The sequence below is a fragment of the Hermetia illucens genome, chromosome 1, assembly GCF_905115235.1.
Source record: "Hermetia illucens chromosome 1, iHerIll2.2.curated.20191125, whole genome shotgun sequence".
Lineage (NCBI taxonomy): Eukaryota > Metazoa > Arthropoda > Insecta > Diptera > Stratiomyidae > Hermetia > Hermetia illucens.
The window spans coordinates 58,889,197-58,906,053 of NC_051849.1; the positions used below are offsets into that span (position 1 = coordinate 58,889,197).

The 16,857-nt window shown below is 41.2% G+C and overlaps 1 protein-coding gene across 1 annotated transcript in view; it reads left to right on the forward strand.

The window, feature by feature from the left end:
• LOC119652275 (high affinity cAMP-specific and IBMX-insensitive 3',5'-cyclic phosphodiesterase 8) overlaps nt 1-16,857 on the forward strand; it is a 485,640-nt gene that overhangs the window by 190,650 nt on the left and 278,133 nt on the right. The window lies entirely within an intron of this gene.

Genomic DNA, 16,857 nt, shown 5'->3' on the forward strand with positions numbered 1-16,857 from the left:
AAAAAGAATCTTCATATACGAAAAATCTTAAATCTCGACTGTACGGGAAACTACGCGAAAAGAAGAGTACTAGATACCTTTATCATAGTTTTCCATTAAAAATTGGACGCCCGCATTCAGCTATTCTGGAGCCTTAAAATTTTACTTAAATGTCGATTATTCTCGTTAATTATGGTTCAAGCATATTATTTCCCTGGCTTAAGGGGATCTCCCGTGCGTCGGAATCGAATTTTTTTTTGGCATCAATTATATCCAAATATAGTGTGGAATGTATGGGCAAAATGATTGTTTGATCTTTGGAGCCGTTCGGAAATTATAGTGTTAAACACGTGATAAGTAACAAGCCAGATTTATGTCGATCACCGTAATAAAGCTCGTAAAAGGACAAAAATTGAAGCCAGGCTGTACATGTGTTTCTTCAAGAAACCTAAGGTTTATGGATTACGTATACTAGATTAATGGTCAGTTAAGGTTTTATGGCTAAAAATCGCATTCCACTTTTTAAATGCATTTTTCTCGAAACTGCATGTTGAAAATCGGCTGTCACCATACCCCAAAATCGATCCAACGAAATTCTTTGAAATTTTCAGGACTTATTCAGAACATTGCGATTCGTTCGTTTTTTTTTAATTCGTTGAAGAAGCCGTGAAAAAACACCAAAATTCACAACGGAAAGTTTAACACGAAACCAAAAATTTAGCTTTTAATATTTTTTAATAATCCTAGTTTGCGGACTGTAGTTAAGTCTGTAGGTTAAAATGCCGTTCACTTTTTTTCTTTAAGATGGTCACAGCGCCCTCTAGCGTGGCACACCTGAGCACACCTTTTTTTGGAAAGGGGTGTATAAATTGCCCTGTAGTCCAATAACCAACTATGCGATCCCGTTGGAAAAATTACTGTGCTCGCTCAAGATATTAGTTAATCTATGGTGAGAAATTTGTATTTGTATCTTTATCCAGTTCTTCACAAAAAATTTCTAAAAAAGGCCAAAAAACGGCCTTCACAGGGGATGACCCCTTTAAAATACAGTTAAGTTGTGCTAAATTGATAAGTTTGAACTGCTTTAGCTTTGATCGGATTTCCACGTATTATGCGTGATACTATCCTCTACGTCTTTGGTAAGATAAACTTAATCATATACTATTCGTAAGATTATATGAGCAGATATCGGAATGGGATATATTTTGAGGCCTATATTTCATGTAAGCGCACCAACCTGACTATTTTCAAATTTTTGGGTTGGGTAGTTTCCGAAAATGAGTCCTGCCTCACTGCAATTTTTGCCAAAACTGATATCATTTTCGGAAAGTACTAATCGAGACCTTTCATTTGATAACACATGACTATATACGGTGAAAAAAATGTTATGTCTCCTCTTTCCAAATACTAGGAGCCTCTTTTTAAACCTCCCTTTAAACTCCACACTCACTATATCCGTGGGATTTCATAGTTCCCATATGTCCGGGAAATTCCGTTTCAATCGGTGTAGTTTTGGAGGAAAATGTATGTGACAGACAAGTAGACAGTGAATCGATTTTAATAACATTTTATTTTTCACAAAGCCTTAAAAACGGGGTATGCTACGTTCAAAAGGTTGTCAAATTCCAACCAAACCTACAGAAATATTTTTGTTGAATTGGTTGCAGGTTTTTTGGAAAAGCTAGGTTCTACATCATGCGATTCACCCCGTTGAAACCCAACTGACCTTATGCCAAACTATGTGCGCGAATAATGTGCCACAAATAACGAAGCGGTGCAAGTTGTAAAAATCCACGAGCCTCCCACCATTATCGTGACGATCGCCAAGACTGTGTTTCTCCCATCACACAGCAAGGTATTATGAGAGCCCATCTAACCGTCAGAAACAACCCGACACCGGATCCATGTCTACTATCACTTGGCTTTGTAGAGTACAAAACCACTTGGCCCTAAATTTGGCAATAGGGAGAGGAGTACTCTCCAAAATCCTACCATTTAACTTTGCTCAGACCCAGAATGTCCAGCTTACATCGTTGGAATTCCTATTCAAATTGAAATAAGCGAGCATTCTAAAGACCCTAGCTACCGTTATCAATTTATTAATAAGAACAGTTAGTCAGGTCCTTTCCAGCCAAGACTTCACTACCCTCACTTTGGGTTACGTGGACTTTCATATCCTTTATATATTTTGCTAAATAATTACTGCCAAGTCATCCGGATAGGCGACAATCATAGCCTCTTCCAGGACGGCAAGCAAGAGCATCTCAATATACATCACATTCCACCGTGAGAGCCAGCTTTGTGGTGTCTCCGGAGTGACGATGTATTCTCTAAGGCCCTCAACCACCTTGTATCAGGAAGTGCGCTCCGGGAGATGATTCCCCACTAAATTCGCCAAGAATTCAAGAACACTTATTTCAACCAATGAGGCTTCGATGGAGGTTCAGATATGGTTCCGACTCACCCTTTGGTGGCGTATGGCGCTTACGCGCCATCGTTTGTGGCGACCTGAAATGTCCTTCAGCTCCCCCACGACTTTTCGAGACGCTCGCACTCCCCCTCTACTGTTCCGTGCCAGGCATAGTGCATCGGCCGGGTTTGAGAAATAACACCACTTCCCTATTTTCCACAAGATTTTCATTCATTTTCATTTTCCTCAGTATCTGAAGGTGTCGTGCATTTGTTGGATTGGACAATCATGTTGCAATAGTAATGGCAATCGCGATCGTCAAAAGATCATCCTTCTTGCGGAGCGAACAAGAGAGCTATCCCAAAAACATAAAAAGCTAGCGAATCGGACCATTAAGGACCGCTCGAAAATAATGAAGCTCTACTGAAGTGACACGCGCTTGCTAGCTCGGCTCGGCAATATTGAGGGCTGTTTAAACACTTTAGTCCTTGTGTCAGTTTACGAAACTTCACGTGATCTTAAATCAAGGCGTCAGTCCGCACAGGAACCTGAAAATCAATCCAATACGGGACATTGCACATACCTATCGGATGTATACGTGCGTGTATACCACTAAACATGGAAACAAAATAAGAAAAAAAATACGGCTCAACCACACACCTGGACCCGTAAAACTTCCGGCCCGAGTGCAGCATTCCAGAGAGAAAGTCACAACGGCTCATATCCTCAATCGATGCCTCTCCTGCCCCAAACGTAGCTATTTGAGCAGGCGTGAGCAGGTCACCTGCGGCAGCATTTTCATTACCATCCCGTAAACCCTACCAGAAAAGTCTATGTCGGCATCCTCATATAGCTATTTGAAGCAGTTTCTTTTATTTCTTCGTGGTTGTCAATCATTCTATATACTTCCTCTCGATCGTCACTACCAAGTTTCCTCCTGAAGCTCAAGGTAATCTGAATGACATTCCCTTTGGTCGTTGCGTTCAGGAATATATCGGTCTTGAGTGCCCTCAAAAGCCTTCACCAACCATCTCAAAGACTCGTTGAATATTCTGCAAGAGCATTAGGCAGTAAATCAGTAATGTGAGTCAGCTCTACTATAGATCCCGGGCTTTGTTTTCGGAAAGTGTATGAGGTCATAATGTTCGTGAATACTACATCTAACTCTGTGAATTTTTTGCGCGGAACCCGTCCTTTGACATTCGTTTTTCATCGTCTTCCTTAAGACTCCCTTGTTAAAATTCAATGCTATGATTTTTGGCATACGTCTTTCTGCGTTCAACAACAAGGTGCCCCCCTCTACATCTGTTTATATTTGGGAAGATTAGCGCTAGGTGGAGCACAACATGCAGGTGGACTACTTTCACTTCCATTCACATGAGTCTTGCTTGTGCTCAATTACTTCCTAAGAGGATCTTCGCGTCTCTATCTCAAATACTGTCAATGTGATTCCGTAACTTTTCCTGTACCGTGGGTCAATCCCTACTCACATAGCCCTACATTCCGCATTTTCTGTATTTCCGTGCCTTGCCATTAAGCTCTCGCCATATGCTCGAAGGCAAGGTATTGACAGTATCACTTTAGTGTCATTTGCTCGATAAGCCGACTCCTAGAAGACTATACACAGAAGATGAAACCGCCTAGGCAAGCAGTTTTCATGCAAGAGCTGCTTATAATTTGTAGGCTGGTTCCATAGATACTCAGAAAGAAAGATTGTCGGTTTTTCTAGCAACGCGCTACACAATGCATATAATTTCTCGCTATTATTTTCGCGTTTCATCTCCTGTGTATAGTCTTCTTGTCCGATACATTATTCAGTTTATTTTTATTCCAGCTTTTGCCAGCAGTTTGAATGCTGCATTCACTATTAGGGTAATGATTGTTTTTTGAGTCACAGGATAGGCTTTTTGTAGCTTTTGACCACTCATTCGATAATGTTGTCGATAATGTCCTAGGGCTTCACGAATTTTTCATCTCGTGGTAACTTTATAGACGACTTTCCTCCTTATAGTGATCTACCGCTAACCCTAAGGTCTGCCTTCTCTCCTGCCTTTTAAATTTGTCTTTCTTTTTTTGCACTAATTGTTTGATTCTTCTGAGAACATCGGTCTATAATCCTTCAACCCGTTTGGGGAAGATAATTACACCCGGCCATTTCTCTCCGTATCTCCAATTAGTTTAGATGCTACCTGAAGTTCACCGCTTTCTTCTGACAATTATATGTGCTTTCCACCAACAATTTTGTCGCTCACCTTACCTGCTGCACTCCCTAGGTGTTGAGTCTGATTGATTGATTTGCTCACGCTGCGTCTTTGTCGGTTTCTCCTGTTTTGTATTTTAAGTGGATGTCCCTTACGTTGCCTGACTCATTTTTCTGGTCGACGCTCTTATCCCTTTTTCTGCTTGATGTGCGCTAAACTAATTTTCCTTATCATGGCCGCTATAATCCAGTGGATGTTATTTAGCGCAGTAAAAGCTGCTCCTGATTGGTTACTGCGTCTTACGGCAATTAGGTGTATTTGTAACATTTAACGCTTAGCTAAAATTTCCGCTACTAGGGGGGTTGGATATCGATGGCAGGGGGCCCGCTTGTTTATGTCTGTGTGAGGTGGAGGAGAAGCGTAGTCTCTGTGTCTCTGCCGAGTGGTCCATTGTACTCCACGCTAATGCCTAACGGAATAACCCGTATTCATTTATGTGCAACAAGATTTTTGTTTAATAGAGGTGGTGCTATCAGCAGCAGCTGAAGTACATCAGCACCAAAAATCGTATATCTAATCCGTTTCTAGCGGAGTACTCATATAGGAAATATTTCGCGGATTTCGCTCTTCACGCCTGCTCTCTTACTTCCAAAAATTGCCGGTACTAGGTCTCCAAAACTTTATACCGCAATTTTCTTCTTTCTCCAACTGATGCTCAACGTATCGGACAGCGATTCGATACTTGTCGTATATCACGCAGTGTAGCAATTATAGAGACATCACGTTGCAGAGCGCAATCTATAAGATGTTTTCCGCTATCTTGCTAGACCAGTCAGCCCCCATATCAATGAAACACTCCAGCCAAATCCGCAATAGATCAGATGTATTCTGTGGAGCAGGCGATGGGGGAAACCGTTGGAATTTGGACATCATCTGTACCATCTCTTCATCGACCTCAACGCCGCCTATGATAGCATATTTACCGTGAAACTTTACACGACTATGAAAAAGGTCGGTATCCCAATGAAATTGATTAGACGGACTAGGCTGACCAATATGCGACACAAGATCAACGCAGCAGGATGACTCTCTGGACTATTCAACATCAACAACGGTCTAACACAATAAGGTGCCCTGTCATGCATTCTCTTTAATTTGGTCCTGGAAAAAGTGGTGAGCGATGGTGATGTAAACGCGAGAAGCACAATCCTTTCAGGTCCACCCAACTACTGCCCTATACTGACGATATTGACATTATGGGAGGAAGAACGCCAGATGTGCAGTCTACCATCATCCGGATCGAATAGCCAATGATCGGCGCGAGATATTTGGCTGTACATTAATGAAAGCAAGACGAAGTACAACAAGTCAGCAGTATCAAGCCTCATACTTCTCGATGCTCATCCTGCCGAGACAAACCAGGGAAATCCGATTTCCGACAGAATTGGCATATTGGAGCGATGAGTAGAGTATTTTGATGAACTTCTCAATAATCAAAATATCAGCTAGTTGGAGGTCCCGCTAATTGAAGACGATGGACAAATGCTGCCACCACCAAGCATTGAAGAAACAGTCCATGCAATCCACCGACTTAAAAACGATAACTCGCCAGGAGCCGATAGAATTACAGCCAAATTGGTTGAATATGGAGGCGACCAATTACACCAAATGATTCATTAACTTATGCGTAAGGTGTGGGACAGCGAATCACTGCCTGACGACTGACAACGGTGCATTATCTGTCCTATACATATAAGGGGGAATTCACGCAGTGCAGCAATTATAGAGATATCACGTTGCTGAGTACCATCTATAAGATATTCTCCGCTATCTTACCGGATAGTCCATAAGCCTTGAACATCATTGGCCCATACCCAAGAGGCTTCACTCCAGGCAAATCAGTAACAGATCAAATTTTCTGTCTAAGAGAAAATCACAACCGATAGCAACTATGACGATAAAATCTGCAAATGGTTGTTGGCTGCCAAGGGAGCTTATTTTAGCTTACAAAAACTGTTTCTCTCGGAGCGTCTCCCCATAGAGTCAAAGCTCTTAATGTACAAGACTATGATCTTGCCAGTCCTCATGTATTTCCCGCAAATCTAGGTTCTTAACAAAAAAAATTGCCAACTCTTAGCCGCGTTCGAGAGAAGAATCCTCCGTATGCATAACAACGAAATCTATCAGCGATTCCACGACCGTCTGGTTGTGGATTCGGCTCAACAGGTTGCGATGGTTACTTAATCCGGATGGATCAGAATTATCCAGCCCGAAAAGTTTATAAGCGCAATATCTATGGTAGAAAAAGAAGACGAAGCAGACCCTGCCTGAGATGGAACGACGGCGTAGGCCAGCTTTTAGGGATATCGAATTGGTGGACCTTGGCACTAAACCGGGATGTCTGGAGTTCCTTATTAAGGCAGGCCTAGACCGCAGGCAACGTCAGCATCAGAAACGAAAGAACCAACAACATCAACAGAACTGGTCAAAAGAAAACAACAAAGATAAGAGACTACAACTTTAAGAATGATGATAATTGAAATGTAGGGTCGAATTCGCGCACTGTTGTTGGCAGTTAACAGAGCCTGTTTCAAGCTTATAACAACTATTACGTTCAAAACGTCTCCCCATTGGATTAAAGCTCTTACTGTACAAGACAATGATCTTGCCAGTCCTCATGTATTCCTTAGAGATTTCGGTTCTTAGCAGGCCATGCTGGACGGGTAGAATTTTCCGACTAATTTCCAGTAGAAAGGTTGTTATGAACATTTATTCTCCGCAATGGTACTACCCGTGTCCGGATAGCTAAGTGGTTAGAGCACAAGGCTCTCGTACGGAAGGTCACGGTTCAAATCTCACTGGTAGTAGTGGGATTTGTATCGTGATTTAACGTCGGACACCAGTCGACTCAGCTGTGAATGAGTACCTGAGTCAAATCAGGGTAATAATCTCGGGCGAGCGCAATGCTGACCACATTGCCTCCTACAGTGTACTACTGTAGTGTACCGTTACGATCTTGGATGAAGTACTCTAACACACTTCAAAGCCCTGATCCAATATGGATTGTTGCGCCAACGATTATTATTACTTTTAATGGTACTAGCCAATGTCAAAAGAATGTATTAATTGGGCTCGCACCATCAACTTGGTCGCGGCAGATTTTGATGGAACAAATAAAAAAAATGAAAGCGTGAAGAAATTGCTTTGCTGCCAATTCATTCTCTTTTTTTCGCGTAATTTAACCCATCCGCAACCTAAAGACAATGTTACTCACACGAAAAACAATAAGTAAGACTTTAATGCTAGCCTACATATCAACATCAATCCAACTGGAAAACACCATATGGAACCCCAAAATACAAATTTCAAGAAGGGATGAAACTTAATCATTCGTCATTGTTCCTTCTCAACGTAGTATTATAGTACAAGCATACGATATACACGCATTTATATATATTTTCCCCGTTGTACGAGTATTTGTTGGCTAAGATTGTACTTCCTTTAACTGATTGCTAATCCCAAGGAGTTTTTGTGGAATGTTCGATTCAGAAACATGGTTCAAACATTATATCGACAGTCAGCATAGCCTAATATCAAAGAAAATCCTTCCTTTCTGTCGAACAAAATCCCATACTTAATGTTGCTTTCACTGAAACGAATTAAGGGAAAAGAATTAATTTTGTTGTTTTGATATAAAAGTTGTTGGGATTTGTTTTCTGAAGAAATGTGTTTGATATGTCAAGTAGAGAGAGATTTTCTGTTTCATTAGCTTTCAGGCCTAAGAGAGTTTTTCGAGAGTCAATTGAATTGAGTGTTTCATAAGAAAATTGGATATACGAGGGAAGATGTCAACTGCATACAATATTTATATACATCCATACATACCTATGTGGGCTAAGGTAGAAATTGAATTTCTACATTTGTGAATACTTACATCTTTATTCCAGAAGCAGGCTATTTATCGCAAGGGCAATCATCTGTTTATCAAATTTAGAGGAATTTTTTCGAACCTGTTGTACTTGTATTTTCAAATAATTGTCTATAGTCCTTATAGGAGCCTAAAGCTACGAACTCTACTTACCTTTCCATGTTGCTTTGGCAACTGTCTTTTATTTAATGTGGATAGAATATTCTGATTTACATTCAATTTTTTAATTTTGGATCCGTCATTTGCTCTATTCGGGTTTCCCTAGAAATATGCCTTCTAACAGCATGCCACAGTCAACCGACCAATGTTTTCCCTTTTCTAATGTTTGACCGGTCAGTTTGAGGTCCACATGATCAAAACGCATGATTCAGTGCATGTCATCCGTCTAGTCGACGTATTTGAAGATATCTACCAAATTTCCCCGTGATATACACACAAAATATAAGGAATTATGAACAATCTCCACCATATAGAGATATTACAGAATATACTGCAAATTACTCTCACATATTACCTCAATGCAGCGATACTAGATTTATCATACATCATTTAAGTACCTTCCTGCCTAATCCATCCCACTCTACGTCTTCGTCTCCAGAAGAGTTTTATAACGATCTTTTGGAGCATCACAACGATAAATATATAGGATTGCTGTTTGCGTCTAGTGCTGTATCCACAACTACTCGCTATCACTCCCTGTTCAACTCAACTCCTCACAGGACTTCCCGAGACGCTTGCACTTTTCCTTTACTGCAGCAGTGCAATTGTCGCTCTTCCTTAATGGGTGACCTATCCATGTACGCCGGCCAAGTTCTTTGTTAGTATCAAACCACCGTACTCCGATAATACGTCGCAGACAAGGGTCCACGAAGACTTGGAACCATTGAGTGATAGTGGCAGTCACTTTCTGTGTACTGGGCAAAGGCAGATTTAGTGTCAAGTCCGCTTTACTCCATTTGAGTACACAGATAACCAAAATGATTTCCCTTCTGTTTGGAGAAACAGTACGTATCTGTACGTAACGGTGACTAATGATTTGATCCACCGAAGGTGGAAGTTCACCGAATGTGCTTTCCAACTTTTCATCGTCGAAGAGAAGTCGACCATAAAATCCTTCACAGGACCATCGAAGGATTTGCGACCACATATAATTTTTTTCGTGATGCGGTATACAGTTCTGAAATCATTGCTATCTGCAGCATTTTCCGGTTCACTGACCAGAGCATTAACAGATTCGCTTTTGTCATGGTGCACACTATGTTTAACATCTCGTGATTTCGATCGATATTGCAGTGCGAGCTCCCCACGTCCGCCGGGGAATCTGGACGTTCTTGAATAACAAAAACACACGGGTTTCACACCAATCTATCCAATGACCAATACGCGAGCTAAACTTGAAAATTCAAATAAAAAAATAACGGCTAGACCGCGCGCGTAGAGCCGTAAAACTCCGGTCCCGAGTGCCGCGATTGAAAGGGATAATCTACGACGGATCGCATCCACGCTCAATGTTCCTCCTCCCGCAGATGTACGGTAAGATGCGGCCTTCGAGGCTCTATTCTGCTTTGACATCGTAACCAATTCTATTGGAATATGCGCATTCTCCGATTGCGGAGGGAAAGGAGGGAAAAAGAATACTCATATAAAAAAATTATGTTTCTCCGCCAAAAAATTATCCAAATGCTTAAAAAAGTGGTAGTCGGTTGGCGAATTGTCCGGTGAATATGATGGATGAGGTAGAGTCTCATACTGCAATTCGTTCAACTTTTGAACCGTTGTTCTGGATAGATGAGGTCGCGCATTGTCGTGAAGGAGTATTACACCACCTCAGTTAACCAATCTCGGCCGTTGAATACTAAACTTTTGGTGCATTTCCTCGAGTTCGGTACAGTATTTCTGTGCATTTATCGTTTCTCCAGGTGTCAAAAAAGAATAGTGGATAACTCCAGCTGTAGACCACAAAACAATCACCATTACCTCTTCGGACGGAGGCTCGATTTCGGCACATGCTTCGGTGGCTCATCAGCATCTAGCTATTGTGCTGATGGGTGACGATTGTCGTATAATATCCACTTTTCATCACATGTCACTATTCTATGCAGAAAAGGATCGCTTCTGTTGCGGGTGAGTAAGGAACTGCAAATTTCCATTCGAAGCGCCATATTTTACTCCGTAAGGGCGCGGAACCCATTTGTCCAGCTTTTTCACCATTCCAAGCTGTTGCCAGTGCCCGGAAACTGTCGAATAGTGTACGCTCAGTTTGTCTGCAATGTCTCTCACAGAGTGACGTGGGTCGGATTCGACTAGCAAACGCAGCTCGTCGTTGTCAATCGATGGTCCTAGATGTCTACGTGGCTCACTTTGAAGGTTTACGTCGCCTGACCGGAATTTTTCGAACCACCACCGTGTGGTTCGTTCGCTTACCGCTTTATGACCGAGTTTGAACTCATAAAGAGAAAGTATACGTTCTTGGTTCTTTCCATCTTTTTTCCTTCCTATTCACTGTTATCACAACGATGGTCAAAACTGAAATGACTCCTTGATTAAATGCAAATGATTAAATGTATTTGTACTTCATTATCCGACACCAACAGCGCCAACTGGCGGTGGTTTGATACAGCAAAATCGCAACTAACTTCACTTACCACTTCACCAAATCGGCTATTTCATGTGCAACACCCTAATAATAATAAAATAGGATGATAAAAGCAATAAGAATATATAGGTAGTGGAAATAAATTTAAGTAGTGCGGTTATTATTCGTTGCAATCAAGAATTGTTAGTTAAGTCAATTTGAAATTTGTTCAGATGAATTGGCACTTTTAATTTTAATTTAAGGGAGAGCGACTAGTTGTTAGGTTTTTTTTTTTAAAAAAAGTAATTCAAATTACGTATTGTTAGCAGTAAATATTGTACGAAAGGAAGGTCAGGATAGGAATTATGCAGTTATCCCTAAAAGCTGTCTGGCATCCTGACTCATTTTGGACAGGGTCTGTCTCGTCTGTTTTTTCTACCATTGATATTGCCCTTATAGACTTTCCGAGCTAGATCATCCTCATCTATACGGATTAAGTTACCCGCCCACCGCTACTCATTGAGCCGGATTTTATCCACAATGAGACGGTCATATCATGACCTGACGCTGATAGATTTCCTCGTTATGTAGGCTACGGAATCGTCCATCCTCATTTAGAGGGCCAACAATTCTTTGGAGGATTCTTTTCTCGAACGCGGCCAAGAGTTCGCAATTTTTCGCACTAAAAATCCAGGTCTCCGAAGACCAGTAGTTTGGTGGACTTGAAGAGAATGGTGCCTCTCGCATTTACGTCTGCATCGTTCTCTAGAGCGAGGTTAAAGAGGACGCATGATATGGCATCCCCTCGTGTTAGACAGTTGTTTATGTTGAATGGTCTCGAGGGTGATCCTGCTGCTTTTATCTAGTGTCACACATTGGTCTGGGTCTCCCTAGTCGGTGTTGTCAATTTCAGCGAGATATCGAATTCTGTAATGGCCGTGTACAGTTTTACTCCAGCCATAGGCGGCTTTAACGTCGACGAAAAAATGGTGCAACTGACGGCCATATTCCAACAGTTTTTCCGTGGCTTGCCGCAGAGAGAAAATCTGATCTGTTGCTAATTTCCCTGGAGTGAAGCCTCTTTGGTATGGGCCAATGGTGTTCTGGGCGTATAAGACTATCCGGCCTAGCAAGATAACGGAGAATATCTTATAAATGGTACTCAACAACGTGATACCTTTATAATTGTTGGTCTGCATGATATCTCCCTTTTTATGTATGGGACAGATAATGCACTCGTTGCCAGTCGTCAGTCAGTGATTCGCTCCTTGAGCATAAGTTGATGAAGCGCTTGGTGTAATTGGTCGTCCGCATATTTAACCAATTCGACTTTAATTCCATCGAATCCTGGTGACTTATGGTTTTTAAGCCGGTCCTTGGTGGTATTTGTGCATCGTTTCAGTTGGCGGGGCCTCCAACTCGCCGATATTTTGGTTGTTGCGCAATTCATCAAAATACTCAATCCATCGCTCCAATACGCCCATTCTGTCGGAAATCAGATTGCCCTCTTTGTCTCGGCAATATGAGCATCGAGGTGTATAAGGCTTCATCCTGCTGACTTGTTGGTAAAACTTCCGCGCCTGGTGCGGTTCCTCCCTGTACTATTCGAGTTCACAGACATGTTGGTTCTCCCAGACTTCCTTTTTCCGTCTGGGAATTCGTTTCTCCGCTTAAGGAATTCGTGATTAGTCTCTACGCGTGCCTGCGTTCTTTGAGAATCCAACATTACTCGGTATGCAGCATTCTTCCGTTCCGTTGCTAGCTTACATTCATCGTCGAACCAGCGTTCCGACTTTTCTTGCGACGGGGCTAAGTATGCTTGTGGTCGTATCAATGATTACGTTCATCTGGTGTTTATGAAGATCATTTGTCGATGCTTCACCTCCAGGACATCTGTTAACTGCTGTTATTCCCGTTATAGGTATTACGGAGGGCTGTGTTGGGAATGGTTTCAGCATTCACTCTGACCTGATTGGCGGAGGAGATTGTAGGTGGTGTTGTAATTCGACCTCGGAGCAATATTCTAACGCAATTGTGATCCGAGTCTACATTGCCTGGCGGCGTTGGATCAGCAGGTAGTCAATTTGGTTAAAAGTGGTCCCGCTTCCTGCATCGCTGTTACATCAGCCTAATATGTGGACAGGGTGTAAGCTAGCTGCTGATCAGCATTCAGTCTGTACAGAGAGCGCACGTTCCATGAGAAAATGCGCAAGTCGTTATTCTGTTGTCGTTGCTGGGTTCGTCGTTTTAAAGTCCATCCTGTCCGAGGCTCGTTCTGTGACTTCGCAACATCGGTTTTCTGTGTAGGGTTCTCAATCCTTGCCAACCCCCAACCTGGAGGACCAGTTGGTACAGTCTTCACCGTTTTAGGCGCGGGAGACTCGCTTTTATCCTTCTTCGTCTGCAGATTTTCATTAAGAAAGAACTCCTAGTGATTACCACGTGGAGGTGGTGATAGGATTAGGTAGTAGAGCTGTTGGTGTTGGTTCGGCCGGCGTTTCCCAGGATTTATGCTCCATCGTCTGTACCAATCCACGTTTCGCCCTGGGGCCTATACTACACTTTGAACGCCTGCTTTTTAAAAAATCTGCTTCTTGTCGCTGCTTGCACGAACTGCTCGCATGACAGCTTACAAGCTGCAGCTGGTAATATACGGGCGCACTTTTGCACTACTTGTGTTTGTGAGACAACGTATTATATCCAGTTTTATAGATACAGACAGTACATGATTTACAGGTGGAAGGAGAGTGCCCGAACTATAAGTATGGGGAAGAATCAAATATTGAAGTTCTGCCATTTTGTCCTGGGTGTAAGATATGTCGAAAGTAAGATGCTATTCGTTATTCAAAAAAGGGTGTATCAGACTTTCCTCCGAAAAGTTCATAACCCCAGTGCCTTGATTGAGAGAGAAGATTCATAATGGATCACATCTTCGACCGATGTTTATCCTGTTTCAGCCGTCATTGAGTCCGGCCTTTAGAATCTCTTGCCTATCCCGGCATCTTCCAACCATACTAATTGAAGATGCCCCTTATCTTGCGTGTAGGTTCACAATGAATATGGCAAAAAAGGAATAGAGCTCCTTAAATTAAAGAATTAATTAAGTTAATTCATGCTCATACTTAATAATAATAAACCAAAGTGAAGTGGTTTTCTTTATAACTAGAGTATTATGGACAAGTAGAAGTTGTAATTTAAAAATTTCATTTTTGGATAAAAGTTTAATACATACCGTGTCATATTTTAACAGTGTCATCTCAGAAATGAATCCAGTTTTCCATATCGCAACCTCGATTTTCCTCCTCACTCAAACAACATCACGCAAGAAGATAGTCCCTTCCCACGAGCCGCCACAGAGAAGTCTGAGTGGGAGAGCAAACACTCACACTTCACTCGCAAAAACGGAATGAAATAGTAGGAAATAATGATTTGCAATCTCAAATTGAATATCTCGTTAACATAGCAAGTATATTAAATACTGTTCTTCATAAATTGGGCCACACACCCTGGGCACTTGGTCCTCTCTCTGTAGGTCCGCTTTCCCCCTGCGTTATTTTCAGCTCCTCCTTCGTCCACAATGACCCCCAAACGAATCTCCCGGATTTCTGATCATCCTCCAACAAACAGGTCGTTTGACCTAAAAAAATGAAAAACAAGAAAACCATTTCTCACCATCATCATAATATTACATTTCTAAAAATTTTTCCTTTTCTAGTATCAATCCGTTAGGCAAGTTGCACTGTAATGCTAACTACAACAAAGGGAGGTAAATTATACTTTCTTATTTAAAATAATTATATAATTGATTAATAGGATCCATGGGTTCAAGAGATTTGAAGGAGGAGGAGGAGGTCATTTGAAATGTATGGAATACAGACCATAATTTTCAATATTATAGAGTAGGAAATTAGGGACAGAATGATGATTATAATAAAAAGAGGAATGTCACCTTAAATTAAATTAATTTCTTCGCCCGGGCGGCACCAGTGAATGAATAAAGAAAAAAATCCATGCTGTCAAAGTTTCCGAGACCTACTCGAGGAAAGACAACTTCGGACCAACAAACAGGGAGTACTACAATTTTTAACGGGTTTCGTTAGGCTGAAATTTCAATCTTAGTATTTGATAAAATCATCAGTACCTTAACTTTTAGTAGAGCCAGTTAACAATTTATGCTAGTTCATTTCTTGAAATCCACCATTTAAAGTTATTAATTGGATGGGTCGCAATTTTTTTTTAAATTCCTACTTTTTCCTCATTTTTCCTGTGCAAAAACGAACATGTTGACGCTTCTCTAGTTCTTCCACTTCATAACAGAGTATGTACATAGTTGCTTAGAAGCCGTGATAGAGTGAAGTCATCCGACTTAATAAAAGAACCAATTAGGTCGTGTTTCTTGATAATACGTTTACATAAATTATAGTTGAGAAGAAAGCCTCTACACCAGAAGCGTGTCAGAAAATGTTTTTATCAAAGCATCACATGCATAAACATTTACCGGAACGCAAAAGCTATTTGAAGCTTGCCAAGTAATAAATGCGTTACTGCTCAGTAAATCACTACTAATGGCGTCGTATTATGCAAAATGTACATCCACTCAATAATCGTAAAATCCAAGCTAATAAAGCGAATTCAAATGTCATAAATTTAAGTTTTATGGCTGAAAAACGTTTGAAAATCAGGGCTACTAACCGAGTTCTACTCTACAAAATACATTTCATTCAGTGCAATCTGCGGAACCACCGGACGCATCTAGGAGACATTTGAATCAACGAGGCCCACATTCTGATCGGCTGTCACATCCCATTTCGAAACTGAGCACCTATAAAATTTATATTACATTTGGGTATTAAATTTTTGACACCATTTCCAATTCCCTATCATTCAATATTCTGGAGCTGAAATTTTATAAAGGTCGTATCGATTCAATGCTGGCCTGAAGGCTCGTGCCCCTTTGAACCGAAACGGCGAGCGTCTTCATAAATTTTGAAATTACTAAATTTCAAGTACACGCGCAAGTCAATCGAAATTTAAAATGAGGTCCACGAAAACGCCTTATCGACGTGGCATGGAAACGACATGAGATTCATTGGCATAATTGCATTGCGGACTAACACGGCGTGTCTTTGGCACAATAACGAAATAATTGAATACATGTCACAACAGCTCGTCCAAAGATACTGCCATTCAGATACTCTGCCTTCGGAATAACAATGAACAAAGTGGACTTGTAAATGAAACATTAACAGCGGGTGCAGTGTTGATTAAAATAAACATTGAGCTTGGTCTTGTCATGGACACTTTTTCGAGAGCACATTTGAATCACGATCGAGTGAGATTTGATTGTTGTACTTGACAACAAGATTCAAATGGCAGCCATTACATTTTGTGCTCCCAGGAAGAGTATTTTACATATCATTGCTTCAAGACATCCTCCTTGAAGGTGCATTGTCAGAATATTTTAAGCAATGGTATTCGTCCTATAACTTAATTCTGAAAACAGATTATAAAATCTTTGGACTTTCAAAAAGCGATTTAGCAAATACCGCACTTAATATGCCACATTTGTCTATGTTTATTGAAACAAAATTGTTCATTTGTGGATAGCAAAAACGTCAACCCCGGATGGGATAGTAAGAATTCCCAACCCCGCACTAACTGAAGCCAGGCTACTATCATATTTTTCTTCAGCCCTGTTCCTTGTTTTGAATTCGGATGTTTGCAACCCATCTATACACCTTATATCAAACAGAAAAAACTATCA